Consider the following 19,765-nt stretch of genomic DNA (forward strand, 5'->3'; position numbering starts at 1 on the left):
CTTATAGACATAAACGAAAACGACTATGGTTTTGTAATAAAATGAGGTTTATTTACGGTAAGCATAAAAAAATAATATCTTTAAGAAATGTTAACCAGAAAGAGAAGGAGTGAAGTGAAAATACATCACCATAACATGAGAGTAATGAATGCTCGGAAACTGCTTAAGAGAAATTTATTTTGATATTGGAACCATAATTTAATGGATTTAAGTCTAGACATAAGTGGATTTTACATTCGTTTTTCGTAAGCAATCTATTCGACTTTTGTAGTAAAATGAGTGTATTTTGTGACATTTTAGATACAAATGAAATTGAAATATAAATAAATTTAATTATACTCCCATTCATTGTGTCCAGACTAGAGGCTGTATGTCCATGTCCATGATGGAGAATAATTACAAGATATTTGTTGATGGTGACAGTGAACATATTTATGAATAATATAGTAACTGGACTAGTCGGCAGATTGGTAGTCCCAAAATAATTCCGTCTACCACTCACATGCTATCAAAGTAGAACAATAGGCAAACAAACCACAAAAGTGGAATCAATGAAATTGATAAAGTTTTCATTTTACCCATCTCATGATGAATTGAGGGACATGGCAATAAATAACTCAACTTCAAAAAGCAGAGTATCGGGTGACAAACTTACCCATGGTTGTTTGGCGTCAAATCTCTGCTTAATGGTGAGTAATAAAGTGGTCCATAAAAACGCATTGCTTTTATTCCCTTTTGGCAGATTGTGTTTGAGTTTAAGTGGCGTAGGCGTTGCTTTTATTATCTATCCACCCAGCATACATGGTCCACATATTTCCCAAATACTTGCCCAAGGAATTTAATCTGTTGCAATTTTAGTACATATGACAAAGTTTATGACCCCCGCCCCTACTTCCATCACTTCTAAATTCGAAGTGTGTGGTTTTCCAAAGACATGATTATTGCATTTTTCCGAAAGATATCCTCTTCATGGTTCTATTCATCCATCCTTTCTATGGTGGGGATTTGAAGTGGGTGTTTTCATTTTCGATAAAGTTAAGTCGTCACTTGAGCACAGCTACTCAAAGACCTGCTACAAATAATTAAAGCAATAAACTTGTAAACTCTCTTCAGCAAACACTTGGAAACCAAAAGACCAGCAACACTAGCAACAACCACATCACTAGAAACAAGAGCCGAGAACAAACAACAACAACGACCAACGACTCGTACAAATGTAGATGTAGTGGCCAAAAGCAATAATTTGTATTGCTGCCAACATTCAATTGGCCCCTCAGGCTTCAATGGAAACTGCCGAGCAATAGAAATCAAATAAAAGAGAACCCCCTAAAACATAGAAAAAACACAAGTTAGGACACCAATGTTTTATTGTTGTTGATGGCATTGCCGTTGCACTGATCGTTGTTGTTCGAGTGAGATACACAGAAATCACTTTTGTCCGAGGGTGTCGGTGTCAAATTGTGTTGTCAATTGGCTAAGCAACATGTTGTCGTTTATGGTGTTCATGTTGTGTAGCTTGTAAAGTGTCCTTACAGCAACAGCATACAAATCATTGATTTTGTCTTACAGCGGCTTTTGTGTTAGATGTGTGTTGCTACCTCTTGAACGGCATGTAAGCTTCTGTATCTTCATCTTCGTATGAAAGCAATCGAACATTGGTCTCAAGCGTCTTGCTGTGTGGGTGTGTGCGTGGAGCTCAAAAGGTTATTTGTTTAGTATTTATCTACTATAAGAAATTATGTACATTCCTATTTATGTTTTCACCCATATCAATTTTTCATCTTTCTTCAATGGTACAGGGTGTTGCATAAGATATGTACCGAATATATTGTGATCACTCAATTTAGCGGTTATATTAGACATTTTGCAAAAGATGAATAAACTGGTAATTGTTTTATGCAAATTCTAATCAATATTTCATAGTTGGCAATAAACATACACTATTATTTGTGAACATTTAATTGTAGCTTATTCCAATTTTGTTTCAGAACTTTGTGTCTGCCAAAGCATTGTAAGAATGCACCTCAAATGCGAAGATTTTCTTTACTCGTTTCGTTTCTTTATTCACTTGCTATACCCCTCACTATAGGATTTTCAAATTTTGTAATTCCGTTTGCAACGCATCGAAATCTTGGTCTCAGAGTATATATATTCTGGGTCATGGTGAAATTCTGAGTCGATCTAGCGATATCCGTCCTCTGTTGAAATCACGTTGTCTTTTGAACGACACAAGCTATGGGCTTGAAACTTGGCAGAAGTACTTGTTATTGATGTAGGTCGGATGGTACTACGAATTGTCCATATCGGACCTGAGAATGAAAAAGAGTAGTGCCGTATATCCCAATACATACTCATATACTTCGAAACGAATAGTGGCTTATAAATTACATATATACGTAATACCACCAAAACACGAAATTCAATTGTAGTTGGATTTGCTCTATGCGATGATACAAAATTAACTTATTGTATCGAACTGACTCTTTACGAAAAAAATCAAAACGAAATGTCAGAAAATTAATCTTTGGAACTGATAAGTTTTTTCCAAGAAGAGAAACGGATCAACGGATCATCTAAACTCTATGTTAGGCAGCGTTACCGTTGTGCCACTTTAGTGGCAAATTTTCCAATTTTTTGGGCGGTGCTAATTTTGTGTCACTAAATGTGATACTTTTTGCGATTTTGTGTCAATGTGTGACACGTTTTTAAAAGTTTAAATTGTATGGGTAGTTATCACCATCTTGCAGTCTATAGTTTAGTCAGCTTAAAACCTGAAATCAAAAACAACAATAATGATTGAAGAGAAACCAACAATAACAAACAACACATAAAATAATTTTAAATAGGATTTGTTCTCCATTTTGTAGGAATCGCAAAATATATTTTAACTTGACCTCATAGCAGTATTTATTTTTTAAGATTTTTGGATAAGTTAACAAAGGAGAATGTTCCACTTTTTGTGCCACTTTTCAAAAATAATTGTGCCACTTTTTTCGACGTTTGCCACTTTTTGAAAATACCCAACGGTAATTGTAAGGGTACATATCAATATTCATGCTCACTACGCTCAGTGTATTTTATGTGTATCTAAATGCATACAGTTATGCGTTCTCTGTATCAAGCTTATTTTAGGTATAGCCTCCATATAAATCGATCCCCTTTGGAGGAGCAAATTTAGTCCGATCCGGTTTTTTGGTATGTGGTGTGATATATACTCTCAAACTACCATGCAAAACTACCATAATTATGTAAACCGAGGCCCACATATAGTATTTGCTTCAAAATGTTGTTTTCATTAAATGTAGGATACACATTTTAAACTTGAATTTGAACTAAAGAAACATTTTCTTAAAGGAAAAACATTTTTGATTTGAAAAAATCGTCCTTAGTATAACTGAAATATTGAATCTTTTGATTTAATATGAAAATTCTTCAAATGTAAGGCTTATTTGGAGGATTTTGTATCTTTGGTTTAAGTTTTTTTGGTTCATTTATCTCATACAATTTTTTTTTCCTTGTCCAAAAATCGATAAACTTTTCAATGAATTCATTTTATCCTTACAATAATGTAATTCGTCTTTAAAGTGGGTATCTTAACATGAAGGAAACATTTTTTTTTTGACTAAGGTCAACTTGGCTTTAATAATTCTGAAAAAATCTTCAACAGTAATGAAATTGTCTTTGAATTTGTTGTGTTTCTGCATTTTGACTACAAAACAAAAAGCGTTCAAAAATAAGATATGACTTTCAACACTTTATCTTAAAGACGATTTTTACTTGAAATATGGTATAATTTCAACTTGAAGTCGAGTCTGGATTGGTAAATTTAAGCCTTTTAAGTGTTATTGTAAAGGACTTTCATAGCTCATGAAAGAAAAAACAGAAAAAACATATAAATTCAAATTTGTTTCCTGGTATTAAGTACGCGAAACGCAAATTTAATTGTGTCTTAAATGTATCTTTGCTTAAATTCCCAGCAAAAAAGCGTCGCCAAAAAAGTAGTGAACATGTTCTTTTTGGATCCGGAAGTGGTGCAAAATTGGCGCAGAAGCGATGATTTTAACATGGGCTTGTCATAGGACGGATGTCCACCATTTCAACAGACGTTGCACTGAATTTGCATCACTTCTTAAGGTGTGATGCGAATCCAGAGATTTGGATGTGAATAAAGAAATTTTGTGATTTTTTGACGAATAAATAATTTTTAAAATTTTTCTATGATTTTTGATGCATTATAACGCTTGTTTGGAACGTTTGACATTAAATATTTTCAAATATTCACAATTTTTCTAGAAATGATTTAGCATTTTTTTTCGGCAAAATTTAAATAATTTTTACTATTTTATTAATTTTTAATCTGTTTTTAACCAATTTGAACAATACAATTTTAAATTTCACATTAAAAATATGAAAAAAGCGAGTTATAAAAATTTGAGTCAAATGAACTTCCTGTGCAGTTAAAATAAAGAACATTTTTGGAAGTGCTTTTAAAGTTGTGCTTTAAGAAGAACTTCCATATTTTTTTGCTGGGTTCTCCGCTTCTTTGGCTCGGAATTAATACGAAAATTATTAGTGTAAAGACAATTTTTTTGGAATCGGGCAAGACGAAGTGGTTTATATATGTGAGTATTAAAACGGCCTTCTTCTATATAAAATAGACTTAGCCTGATAATGTTAAGAAATAAAGCTATACCTCGCAATCGGCAAGTGTTACCACAAACCAAGTCTTTGGTAGAACTTTGCACGCAATCCATGGTGGGGGTACATAACATTCGGCCTGGCAGAACATACGGTCGTATATAATTGTTGCTTCTAAATTTATCCTTTTTTATGATTTTTGGTTTCCAATACCAACTATTTTCTACATGTAGGGTTTTCCCAAAGGTTCCCCCTGTAAAATCCTTAACTAGTAAAAAAAATGGTTAGACACAACAGAATATTAGTAAAGATTATTATTCTAGAATAAAATACACAGGCACCCATCCAATCATACACACGCAAACACTTATTGGGATATGCATATATAAATACGTATAAGTGAGTCTATATATATGAACTCGAATATTCTACGAAACAAATTGCTACAAGGTTCACAGCTTAAGGCAATATCCTTAAGGAGGGTAATCATCGAACACACGCACAGACACATGCGTTTACGAACCTTAAAAACCTATTGCCATGAATGTTTTACATGTGAATGAATGAATGAATGGATGAATGTACGTGCATGCATATCACATTTTTATCATCATCATCATCTCAACGTACATTTATGGCTTTACACAATTGTTGCGACTAACAAGTAAAAATGTGCATATGGAGAATTTAAATGCTAAACGTTATAACAATCACATAGTTTGATGATTTTTTACCAAAAATTAAGATATTGGTTTTAAAATAACCAATTTGTTTTTGAAATGGTCAAACTTCAGAAACTATGGAATACTTATGTGTCTTTAGAGTATAGAGATAAAACACCAATAAACCTAAATATGAATTGAGACGTGTATAGTGTGAACCTTGCTACATGTGTATTTTAGTAGATTTGGAATATTATTGTTAGGTCATATTGCATTAGAATTTATTTTATGCTCTTTGGAAGTGCGTTGAACGATTAAACCATAAAAATCCAATGATTGAATTCTAGTTTCATAAAAAAAAAACAAGAATACCAGTTCCACTCCACACTCTGGGATTATTTGATCCTTGAACATATTGTAACAAATCCCCACACCGATAATACAAAGCTCACCCATAGGAGTCAAGTTTTATGATTGAGTGCGAGTGTGTGTGTCCGTGCGTGTCTATTGTGACAGAAACATAAGTAGAAATTTATTGAAATGTAAATACTGAAATCATATGTGTGGTTGCATGCAAGGGACCGGGGGAAAGTGGTGGCAACAATTCAACAACACATTTTTCAAATCAATTCAAAATTTGCATTCGGTTTGGCTTAGATGCAAATAGAGAAGATTATAAGCTACACTAATGTCTCGATCTACGCTGTACTGGGATGTTGCAGTATTTCAAACAAAGAGCAATTCGGAATAGCTAAAGGAGATATGACACGAAAATGTCATGACGGCCTACACTAAAGACAGTGGAAATTCGACTTAGCCACCCAATAAAAAAAAATTTGAAGTTCTTCTTAAGGCACAACATTAAAAGTACTTCCACAAATGTCCTCCGAAAGATGTTCTTTATTTTAACTGCACAGGAAGTTTATTTGAGTCAATTTTTTATAACTTGTTTTTTCATATTTTTAATGGGAAATTTAAAATTTTATTGTTTCAAATGGGCTAAAAACAGATAAAAAACAAGTAAGGAAAGTCTAAAGTCGGGCGGAGCCGACTATATTATACCCTGCACCACTTTGTAGTTCTAAATTTTCGATACCATATCACATCCGTCAAATGTGTTGGAGGCTATATATAAAGGCTTGTCCCAAATACATACTTAAATTGCACTCAATCTGGACTGAATTTGATAGACTTCTACAAAATCTATAGACTCAAAATTTAAGTCCGCTAATGTACTAGGGTGGAACACAATGTTAGAAAAAAATATGGGAAACATTTACAATTTTAAGGAAACTTCGCAAAAGTTTATTTATGATTTATCGCTCGACATATATGTATTAGAAGTTTAGGAAAATTAGAGTAATTTATACAACTTTTCGACTAAGCAGTGGCGATTATACAATGAAAATGTTGGTATTTTGACCATTTTTGTCGAAATCAGAAAAACATATATATGGGAGCTATATCTAAATCTGAACCGATTTCAACCAAATTTAGCACGCATACATACAATGCTAATTCTGCTTCTTGTGCAAAATTTCAACTAAATCGGAGCAAAAAATTGGCCACTGTGGTCATATGAGTGTAAATCGGGCGAACGATATATGTGGGAACCGATTTCAATAAAATTTGGCACACTTGACTATACACACAGAGAAGAGATTGGTTGGAAATCGGTTGTAATAATGATCATTTCAATCATAGAACTAACTATCAATTGTATCAATAAATATTCTGTACATACTACATTGATTCTATTCTTAAGACTATCTGGTAATGATTTCAAGAAAAAGTTATTTATGATAATGGACAAATGATTGTATTAACCAAATGTTTCTACTATGAATAAATTTATTGGAAATCGATGGGTACAACCTACCAAGAATATATTTTACAACTTTCATTCAGTACCCATAATAATCATTCGGTTGAACAAACCGAATGTTATTTGAAATATATTTTGATTGTCATTTATTTATTTGTCAAAGAAAAGTATTTATATTTGTTGTCGAGAAAAATAAATCTTAAACCTCATTCTTAAAATCAGTAAGAATTTAGGAATTTCGGGGTGAAACATTGCTACAAGAACGACATTTTATGTATTTTTATAGAGGTAAATTTTGTATGGCCAAACTGCTGCGATTTTCACTGATATTTATTCCTTTCCTTTCCACAGTTCCAAAATTTTGAATACAAGGCATCGTTAAATACTATTTCTTCAAAAACCTTTAGCATAAATACAGTTTTGAGTCTGATGCTTCTTCATAGCATATTGACGAACAGATGCGCTAAACATGGTCTGTGTACACACACGAAGGAAATTTAAAGCGGAGTTTTACTTTTACAAGATCCACACTAATTATACTCTTCACCACTACTGTGGTACAGGGTATAATAAGTTTGTGCATTTGTATGTAACGCCAAGAAGGAAAAGTCTGAGACCCATCGTTTAGTATACCGATCGTCTTAGAATTAAATTTAGCGATGTCCGTCCGTCTGTCTGTCTGTGTGTCTGTCTGTCCGTCTGTCTGTCTGTTGATGTATTTTTGTGTGCAAAGTACAGCTCGCAGTTTTAGTCCGATTGTCCTAAAATTTGGTATAGGGTCATGTTTCGGCTCAAAGACGATCCCTATTGATTTTGGAAAAAATCGGTTCAGATTTAGATATAGCTGCCATATATATTTTTCACCGATCTGGTCATAATTGGCGTGTATATCAACCGATCTTCCTCAAATTCCGTACATCCGAATATTTTATGAGTCTCGAAAAACTTGCACAATATCAGCCAAATCGGTTCAGATTTAGATATAGCTCCCATATAGCTTTCGCCCGATTTACACTCATATGACCGTAGAGGCCAATTTTTAACTCCGATTTAGTTGAAATTTTACACAGGGAGTAGAATTAGCATTGTAGCTATGTGTGCCAAATTTGGTTGAAATCGGTTCAGATTTAGATATATCTCTCATATATAGCTTTCGCCCGATTTACACTCATATGACCGTAGAGGCCAATTTTTAACTCCGATTTAGTTGAAATTTTACACAGGGAGTAGAATTAGCATTGTAGCTATGCGTGCCGAATTTGGTTGAAATCGGTTCAGATTTAGATATAGCTCCCATATATATGTTTTTCTGATTTCGACAAAAATGGTCAAAATACCAACATTTTCCTTGTAAAATCGCCACTGCTTAGTCGAAAAGTTGTAAAAATGACTCTAATTTTTTACTAACATTGTGTTCCACCCTAGTGCATTAGGCGACTTAAATTTTGAGTCTATAGATTTTGTAGAAGTCTATCAAATTCTGTCCAGATCGAGTGATATTTAAATGTATGTATTTGGGACAAACCTTTATATATAGCACCCAACACCTTTGACAGATGTGATATGGTATCGAAAATTTAGATCTATAAAGTGGTGCAGGGTATAATATAGTCGGCCCCGCCCGACTTTAGACTTTCCTTACTTGTTTTCTATATACAAAATTTTCTAAATGCGGCCTATTATTGGTACATCTTCATGGTTTACCAGTATACTGATGAATGCAAAGTTACCGTGTTGCCCGCGTTGCCTAAATATTTAAATGTAACATATATGAGCATTTTAAAATAAAATATAATATTTGGCGAAAGCGACATTTATTTGCAATTTGGTTGTGGGTGCTATATAGGTTGGGTAATACAACCGAATGGACAACGGAGTAGCGACCAATTTCATAGGTTGATACAACCATTTCCATATGTAGTATTAGTTGCATCTCCCATAATTCGATTGAGTCGACCGAATCAGTTGGGTGACACAGCCACCAGCAGATAGTTGCTGCAACTGCCAAAATGAGGTTGGCAATAAATTCGGTTATCACAACCAATCTGTTTTCTCTGTGTAGTACTAATTGTTCTTCTTGTGCAAAATTTTAAGCAAATTAGGGTAAAACTCTGACTTCTGGGGCCATATAAAGGGTGATACGGTCAAAATTTGGTCAAGGGAAAACGCATGTAAATCGGTGAAATCGTTTATTTAAAAAATCAAATTAAATTTCTTTTTCAAGTTCAATTAGTATAAAATTCAGGAAAAATATTCAGTTAGGCTTTCGTTTTTCCAAATCCGAATTGCCGGGCCTCACGCTTGACACCTGCCATCAGATTTTGTACAGCCACCTTGTCCACCTTCTTCGCCGCAGAAAGCCACTTTACCTTGAAATGCTGCTCGTCCTTAGCAGTTTTTTGGTCTTCTTTAGGTTCCGCTTGACAATAGCCCAGTATTTCTCAATTGGGCGTAGCTTTGGCATGTTGGGAGAGTTCTTGTCCTTGAGAACCACCTGCACGTTGTTGGCGGCGTACCACTCCATGGCCTTTTTACCGTAATGGCAAGATCCCAAATCCGGCCAAAACAGTACAGAACAACCGTGTTTCTTCAGGAAAGGCAGCAGACGTTTATTCAAACACTCTTTATTCAAACACTCCCGGAAGCTATGAAAATGCTGCTTTTCAAGCCACAGGTACAGATGGCTTGCCAAACCAGATATTTCTTTGCGAACTTTGACAGTTTTATGTGATTGAAAATATCTGCTACCTTTCCCCTTATTTTTGCCGTATAAAACTCCTGTCCCGGAAGCTGCTTGTAGTCGGCTTTGACGTAGGTTTCGTCGTCCATCAAGCTTTGGCCGTCGTATTTTGTTTATCATCGCGATTTGGAGTCACTACCTTCTTGTAAGTCGATAGTCCGGCTCGTTTTTTGGCTCGATGCACGGTTGTAGACGATACACCCAGCTTATTTGCGGCATTTCGGAGAGAGAGGTTAGGGGTTCGCTTGAAACTACCGGCAACTTTCTTTGTCGTCTCAGCGGCTTCCGGTTTTCGATTTCCCCCAATCCAGACTTCCTGGCTGTCGACAAACGTTCCCCAAACACTTTAATTACATTTGTAACGGTTGATTTGGCAACTTTTAGCGATTTTGCCAGCTTAGCGTGCGAGTAGCTCGGATTTTCGCGATGCGCGAGCAAAATTTTGATACGCTGCTCTTCTTGCTTGGACGGCATTTTGACAACTGAAGAGTGAATTCCAAAATAAAAATAGGAGCAACATTCTACACACACACACCTTCAAAATGAGGGTTGTTCAGGTTTTTTAAATGCAAAATTTAAAGAAATACGTCAAGTTTATATTGACCAAATTTTGACCGTATCACCCTTTATTTAAAATTTTTTCATATCCGTTTTAACATGATACATAAGTGGTGCAAAAAAAAAAAATAATAATTTGGCTTTGTAATAATTCATAGAAAAATATAATACTAATGAGAAACTACTTCGTACGTTAACAAATTAAATTGTGACGATCACAAAGTCTTATAAAATTGTTATCTTTTGCGGTTGCCGAATAAGGAGTCATCAATGTATAAGAGCATTTCTCATGGAATCATGCGGTTACACTCTATCCATAAATAACAAAGCAAACTATTGGGAAGAAATTGAAGAAAAAACAGAAGTAAATCTCGTCATTTATGCAAATTTCTTGGTTTCTGAACAATGTGTCCTCTAGTCAGAAAGCTATCGGAAGATAGGGAAGCTAGAGTTGAGCAGATTTTAATCCATTCATTTTATTTCGTTGCTTGAAAATCTTTAAATCACATTGACCCCTCGTCCCCATTGTCATCCACCCGTACACCAAAAACTGCTGGGATTTGTGTTTGATTTTTGTTATTTCAGTGCTATTGGAGTTTATTTTTATATGAAAATTTCATTAAATTGTTGCTTAGTATTAATTTAAAGTTGGCCAATATGTAATTGATTTAAAAGAAAAATGTAAGCAGAGCTATGGTATTCAAAAAAAGAAATCATTTTGATTCTTCTAACAAGAAGTAATCCTTTGTTGAAAAATTTTAATACTGTTTGAATAAAATAAATGAAAAATTGCAAGAAGATTATCGAAGATTTTTCGAGTAGAAGAATTTTCATTGGTTCCAAAATATTTTTGCTCATACGGAGGCGATGATAAGCGTATGGTAAATATGAGTTAAATGCAATTCATTGTTTGTAGACAGTTCGCCTGCATACGATGGAAAATGGGTAGAAAGTAGTGCACTCAAAAAAAGAGTTTACTTGGATCCACAGATTTTGACCTTCCCCTAAGGATTTTGGTAAGAAAGAAATTTTTTAGCGACCTATCTGACTTTAACTCTAGGATCAATAAAATTAAAATTAGAATACAGATCTCATTTATCAAAATTTCATTCTCTTTTCGTGGTTTATGAGTAAAGGTACTCACGTACAAACAAACGCCAGTTTAAAAATTCAAATTATAACTGATACTTAAGTAAAAAATGTTTTCTTAATACAAAAAAAAAAAAAAAAAAACTTTAAACCAAAGACGCTAAATCCTCAAAATAAGTCAGCCTATATTTGAAGCGTTTTTATTTTAAATCGAAAGTTTCAATATTTCAGTTAATTTAAGGACAATGTCTTTAAAGAAAACATGTGTTTCTTTACTTTAAGGAAAATTAGCCTTAGTTCAAAGACATAAGACTTTAACGGAGAGACGCAAATTTACAAAATTTGTGTCCTAGATTTAATGAAAACAATTTTTGAAGCAATGATTATAAACTTAATTTTAATTAGAATTTCATTATTTTAAAGAAATTCGTCTTTAATATTTTGTAAATTTCGCATCCTAAAATTTAGGTTGCGTAATCTTTAATATCACGTAAATATTTTGTTCAGTGTGGAAACATATGTCCATTTATACCATTTGTATATTTAGTATAGAATATATTCATGTTTGCCGGATTTTTTTCATTTTATTTTTAAATTTATTTTCTTAATTGCTTTACTTCAAAGGAAACTAATTTATATTGTGACGAAAAAATAGCTTTAATTTTGACTACAATTGTTACGTAATATGCCAGCTTGTATTATCAGAGCTTTTCATTTTAATTCCCGACAACGAGATAGAAAAAGCCAATGTATTTTAAGTATTACAATAAGGGAGATTAACGAACTGGCTCAGGTGAATATAGGCGAAGTATCTCTATTGCATAATGGTTTTTAGTCGTTTTTTGTTTCTTTACGTGGAGTTTGAGTTCAATGAATATTCCCTCAATTGAACTCAATAGAAGTGTTTTAATTCGCTTTATATGTCGTATTCTCTATCCCGCATACTGAATAGTTTGGTATTTATTGACTCCGCTAGGCTTAAGTCTGTTCTCGGCCTGGTTGTGGTCGAATCCGATACACTGTAATGCAGATGATGTAGGCTGATGCGAATGAAAGCGAGTGCGGAAGCAGTCTCCTTAGGAACTGAGATCTGATCACAAAACTTCGACTCTCACTATTGTTGTTATAACTGTGATGAAACTGGGACTTTTCGTTATAGTGTATGAAAACTATTATAATCAGAAATCACTTTCCCATATAAGTAAACTTATAGTGTTGAAAAAAGTCCCGCATGGACCTTCATACCATAGTAAGTATATGTACATGATGGATAGTAAAATCTTTACACTGATTATAAGAAAATATATGGGTAATAAGATACGAATAATTGAGTACTGGTGAAATATATTTCAAACCGTTACAATAGTTTTTTTAATTTTGCAATAAAAACACACCTATTGTTGTCAAACTCTACTAAAAACATGAACCAAAATATATGACTGAAGAGTATCACAAAAAATGCCGTTTAGTTATTCGCATTATTTTAACCAGAAAATTGAATTCTAATAGATAATGATTTTATAATCAATATTTTTTCCATTTTGAGTCTGAAAACTTTTGTTTACGTTTTTTTCTGGTTAAATCGAATTAATTGATCTAATATAAAAATAACGTTATTGTAATTGTCCATATAACTTAATTATAATTGCATTCAAAATTCATTACGCACGGAGCACTTATCGGGAAGAGGGTACAACAAATGAATTGTGGGGAATAGTACATATGTTTGTAACAGACAGAGGGATTAGCGCTTATCTTAAAAAAAAAATAAATAATAATAAAAAGAAATTAAAATTGAAATGCGAATTTTTATTAGTTTTTTACTTGACCAAGAGTCGATAAAATTTGAATTTGAATTTAGTATTAGGTAACTTCATTATCTTCATAAAAAATTCTATTTAACTGCGGCCAACCTACCCTAAAAAATTTGAAACGAATCCTTAATATTATTAATATTGTCTTTAAAATGGATGGTTGACTATAAAAGTAAATCGTATTTAATAAAAAAGACTCTTTTCACTTGAGACAGGCATAAATAAAGGGTGATACGGTCAAAATTTGGTCAATATAAACTTGGCGTATTTCTTTCAATTTTGCGTTTAAAAAACCTGGACACCCCTCATTTAGAAGGTGTGTGTGTGTAGAATGTTGCTCCTATTTTGATTTTGGAATTCACTCTTCAGTTGTCAAAATGCCGTCCAAGCAAGAAGAGCAGCGTATCAAAATTTTGCTCGCTCATCGCGAAAATCCGAGCTACTCGCACGCAAAGCTGGCAAAAGCGCTAAAAGTTGCCATCCGTTACAAATGTAATTAAAGTGTTTGGGGAACGTTTGTCGACAGCCAGTAAGTCTGGATCGGGGGGAAATCGAAAACCGGAAGCCGCTGAGACGACAAAGAGAGTTGCCGGTAGTTTAAAGCGAAACCCTAACCTCTCTCTCCGAGATGCCGCAAATAAGCTGGGTGTATCGTCTACAACCGTGCATCGAGCCAAAAAACGAGCCGGACTATCGACTTACAAGAATGTAGTGACTCCAAATCGCGATGATAAACAAAATACGACGGCCAAAGCGCGATCCCGGAGGCTGTACACGACGATGCTGACGAAGTTTGACTGCGTGGTAATGGACGACGAAACCTACGTCAAAGCCGACTACAAGCAGCTTCCGGGACAGGAGTTTTATACGGCAAAAGGAAGGGGAAAGGTAGCAGATATTTTCAAGCACATAAAACTGTCAAAGTTCGCAAAGAAAAATCTGGTTTGGCAAGCCATCTGTACCTGTGGCTTGAAAAGCAGCATTTTCATAGCTTCCGGGACTGTCAACCAAGAAATTTACGTGAAAGAGTGTTTGAATAAACGTCTGCTGCCTTTCCTGAAGAAACACCCTAGTTCCGTACTGTTTTGGCCGGATTTGGCATTTTGTCATTACGGTAAAAAGGCCATGGAGTGGTACGCCGCCAACAACGTGCAGGTGGTTCCCAAGGACAAGAACCCTCCCAACACGCCAGAGCTCCGCCCAATTGAGAAATACTGGGCTATTGTCAAGCGGAACCTAAAGAAGACCAAAAAACTGCTAAGGACGAGCAGCAGTTCAAGGCAAACTGGCTTTCTGCGGCGAAGAAGGTGGACAAGGTGGCTGTACAAAATCTGATGGCAGGTGTCAAGCGTGAGGCCCGGCAATTCGGATTTGTAAAAGCGAAAGCCTAACTGAATATTTTTCCTCAATTTTATACTAATTGAACTTGAAAAATAAATTTAATTTGATTTTTTAAATAAACGATTTCACCGATTTACACGCGTTTTCCCTTGACCAAATTTTGACCGTATCACCCTTTATATATTTGTTAAGTTTGATACTTTAAGTTGTGGCTAATTAGGTTTATAAAGGACACAAATAGGAATAATTACTATTCTGTTTATATATCTACGACTTATCAGATGTTCTTCAATACATATATACGTGGATGATGTTCACCAGTATCTAGGTAGCTATATCGATGATGTAAAAACTGTATAGACAAAATTAACATTGATCTGAACAGAATTTATCTATGGGCAACAATAAATCAAAATGCATACTGGTCTCAAATCGACATCGAAGCTTAATATCAAACTATGAAGTACTTTTAAACGGTACTGTTATTGACTTTACAGAGTCATCATCTAATCTTGGCATCATATTCAATGACATGTTATCCTGGCCAAACCATATAAACTCAACTACTGGTAAATATACGGAATGCTAAGAAACCTCTGGGCAGTACAGGAATCTACACCATTGCCGATTCGCATGCCCCTGGCTAAAACGTACTTGATTCCCATTTTATTATACGGATGTGAAATATTCTTCAGCTGTAGCAACACAGATTTTTTGAAGCTTAAAGTTGCATTAAATAATATCGAACTCAAACTACTCATACCAACTATTTAACATGAGTTTCAAGAACTTATTGAAATACAAAAGCCTTCTGTTACTACACAAAATTATATTAACAAGACATAACAGCTAAATTTCTGAGGAGAAATTTTTTATATCAACAACTCGTCTTTGGAACAAATTGCCAAACCACATGCAAAATATAAGTAACGTAAATACATTTAAAAAGGAGTTAAACAAATATTTTGAATGAATTAAATTTTGGAATTAATTTAAACTGTCTACATCTACGCTTATATAACAGGTTGGCTGATAAGTCCCCGGTCTGACTCATAGATGGTGTCGCTAGTATTAAATGCATATTATTTTTATATAGTACCAACCTTCAAATGATTCGTGTCAAAATTTGACGTCTGTAAGTCAATTAGTTTGTGAGATAGAGTGTCTTTTGTGAAGCAAATTTTATTATTGTGAAAAAAAAATGGAAAAAAAGGAATTTCGTGTTTTGATAAAATACTGTTTTCTGAAAGGGAAAAATACGGTGGAAGCAAAAACTTGCCTTGATAATGAGTTTCCGGACTCTGCCCCAGGGAAATCAACAATAATTGATTGGTATGCAAAATTCAAGCGTGGTGAAATGAACACGGAGGACGGTGAACGCAGTGGACGCCCGAAAGAGGTGGTTACCGACGAAAACATCAAAAAAAAAAATCCACAAAATGATTTTGAATGACCGTAAAATGAAGTTGATCGAGATAGCAGAGGCCTTAAATATATCAAAGGGACGTGTTGGTCATATCATTCATCAATATTTGGATATGCGGAAGCTCTGTGCAAAATGGGTGCCGCGCGAGCTCACATTTGCCCAAAAATAACAACGGGTTGATGATTCTGAGCGGTGTTTGTAGCTGTTAACTCGTAATACACCCGAGTTTTTCCGTCGATATGTGACAATGGATGAAACATGGCGCCATCACTACACTCCTGAATCCAATCGACAGTCGGCTGAGTGGACAGCGACCGGTGAACCGTCTCCGAAGCGTGGAAAGACTCAAAAGTCCGCTGGCAAAGTAATGGTCTCTGTTTTTTGGGATGCGCATGGAATAATTTTTATCGATTATCTTGAGAAGGGAGAACCATCAACAGTGACTATTATATGGCGTTATTGGAGCGTTTGAAGGTCGAAATCGCGGCAAAACGGCCCCATATGAAGAAGAAAAAAGTGTTGTTCCACGAAGACAACGCACCGTGCCACAAGTCATTGAGAACGATGGCAAAAATTAATGAATTGGGCTTCGAATTGCTTCCCCACCCACCGTATTCTCCAGATCTGGCCCCCAGCGACTATTTCTTGTTCTCAGACCTCTAAAGGATGCTCGCAGGGAAAAAATTTTGCTGCAATGAAGAGGTGATCGCCGAAACTGAGGCCTATTTTGAGGCAAAACTGAAGGAGGTCGTTTTAATCGTTGTACACCGAAAGAATTTTCTTCGCAAAAAGAACGAAAAATTTCGTTAAAAGTACGAAATTTGTCATTTTTTTACAACCAAAGAAACTTTTCATTAAAAGTACGAAATATTTCGTACTATTTACGAAGAAAAGTTCTTCCAAAATTTTCGTAGTTTGTAAGAAAAAAATTCGTACATTTTATGAAGAATCTTCGTACTTTTTATGAAAAAATTTCGCTCTTTTTATGAAAATGTTTCGTACTTTTTATGAAAAATTTTCGTAGTTTTTATGAAAAATGTTCGTACTTTTTATGAAAAACTTTCGTACTTTTTTCTGCAAAATGTTCGAACTTTTAGAAAAAAAATTTATAGTCTAAAGTGCATTTGGTTGTAGTTGCAAGTGTGAAAAATGACATCACTACCTTACATCTTATGTTTTTGAATAATTTTTAGTTTTATTGTTTCACTTTTATTCATAGCGCGCTATCACCCAAATGAGAAGTAGCATAGACTTGCATAAAAAATAGAAATAAGGGAATACACTCAAGCACATTATAAAAGACAATTTATTGCCGCTAACGGAAATTTTACAACTTCAATGAAACTTCTTCGTAATTTCAAAGAAAATGTTTTGTACTTTTTATGAAGAAATTTTAACGCAGAATGTTTCGTAAAATATTCGTAAAAACTTCTTCACAAAATTCATGAAATATGAAGAAAGTTTCGTTAAAAGTACGAACTTTTTACGAAGAAAAGTTAATGTAGAATGTTTCGTAGAAGTTTCGTATATTCGTAAAATGTTCTTCGTAAAATTTACGAAAATGAATGAAAATTTCGTTATTTTAATGAAGAATTCAGGAAGAATAGTTAATGAAGAATTCTTCGTAAAATTTAAGAAGAGAATTCTTTCGATGTATCACCCTTGAAGGGAACTATGTTGAATAATAAAATAAATTTTGACAAAAAAATGTGTTTTTCTTTGTTAGACCGGGGACTTATCAGCCAACCTGTTATAATTAACACACAATTGTCCATTACAATTTTTTTATCAATATAACCTAGCACAAGTTTATATAAGATTCTCTTTTGTGTTAGGATATCATAAATAAATAACATAAATAAATAAAAATTGTTGCCCAGCATCAAGTACCCGCTTCATTGCCTCGAAATCGATATCAAAGTCATTAGAGGAAAATAAAATATTTGAAATATTGCAATGTTGTTTTATGTCTACATGTCATTTTACAAAAAAAAATGACTCCAAATCATTTTTTCATTATTTTAAATTTAATACTTATATCTTGAACAATTAGTTTTATATCAAGTAATTTACTTCTATTACAATGTATTAAAATTTTGTTTGCTTTAAATTCTGAAATTTAAAAAAACTACAAAATAATTGGAGGTTTTTTTTAAATGGAATACCATAGAATGCTATAATTTTCCATATTTTATCTATTTCGTATGCAACTCTGCCATCCATTGAGGTGTTTTTGTTGGGGCAACATTAGTCCACCTTAAATCCTTACCACATTCATGTGTTTAGTTCATTATACAAATCTAAATCAGCCAGAGAGATATTATGTATCGTCTCTTGAGCTTCGCTTAGAGTATGCCATGATTTGGTTTCCAGTGCAAAGGGTTAAGTACGAAAAAAGCGCAAAGCTCACATACTCTCACACCTACTCATGTATTCGTTATGTGTCAACAATACCGTTCGAAAGGTACAAGTGCAACACATTCTACACAATTCGCTGAATATGCAAGTGTAGTGTCTGGGAGAGTATGAATTACGATGTGCACTGCAACATTAGTATCGTACATTTACAAAACATTGGTTTGTATTGGATGATGACACTCTCACTTATTGTATACTCACTACCACACGTTCGCATGTCCTACATTAACTTTTTATCTGCAACCGTGTGATTTCATCCACATCCGACCATAGATCGACCAAAAATTCTCAAGCGATTAACGCACACTGGTTGAAAGTGGATAATGACCATTGAAAGTTGAATTTACGATATGAGGAAAATTTCCATACACAGAAGGGAATTTCAAGCAAATTTTTCCAATGAAAGCCTTAATTGAGTTTTAAAAAAATATTCAATTACAAATTTAATTGATTCAACAAAATTTTTAAATTGAAACAAAAATCAATCACAAAAATTAAAAGTATCAATTAATTTTTTTAATTGGATGAATTAATTTTTAATTGATACTATAATTTCTGTGATTGAAGACATTTCAATTAAAAATTTATTAATCAATTAATATCGTGAAGACAAAAACATATTTTTGTGTGTGTGTGTATTTTTCAAGCGCAAATTTCATATCCAAAAATAAAATGCATTTTTACTAAAAGAACATTCGGTAAAATAATGTCGATGTAATTATCTTTGAATTTAGGTCATTAACTTTTCAAATACAATTTTCACTTGATAACTTCGCTAATATTCCAAGCACCAACATGATTAGTTCAGTTGCAGCTATATGCATTACCTTATTTTAATCATGTAATTGGGAAAGTTGGCTTTTGCAACATTTGTGTGAGTTATCTCTTCGGTGCAAATCTCGCCAGAGTAGCCAAGTTAAATTTTCGTATACTGACGTTTCTTCGATTTCTTCTATTTACTGTGATTAATGTGCTGAATAAGATGAAAATATATTTATTACTATTTGAGCGATTTATTTATATAAAAAAAAGACATATCACCTATTTTCCATCTTTGTCTTTAAATAGCTGGTACCAATAGTCCATTGTGTCTTGGATATCCAGCACTAAAAGAAGACAAGCCCGAGGAAGGGAAATTTCGGCGATAGCGCCAAATTTTGATTTTTCGTTGGTTAATATCTTACGTATATATTTTATAAGAGAACAAATATATCGAATAGTTTAGCCCACTGTGCTGCGTAGGCGTTTGAATGT

The 19,765-nt window shown here is 33.9% G+C and overlaps 1 protein-coding gene across 2 annotated transcripts in view; it reads left to right on the forward strand.

Annotated features, from left to right (window-relative positions):
• up (Troponin T, skeletal muscle) overlaps positions 1-19,765 on the forward strand; it is a 452,387-nt gene that overhangs the window by 413,506 nt on the left and 19,116 nt on the right. The window lies entirely within an intron of this gene.

This window comes from Haematobia irritans, chromosome 3, assembly GCF_050003625.1.
Source record: "Haematobia irritans isolate KBUSLIRL chromosome 3, ASM5000362v1, whole genome shotgun sequence".
Lineage (NCBI taxonomy): Eukaryota > Metazoa > Arthropoda > Insecta > Diptera > Muscidae > Haematobia > Haematobia irritans.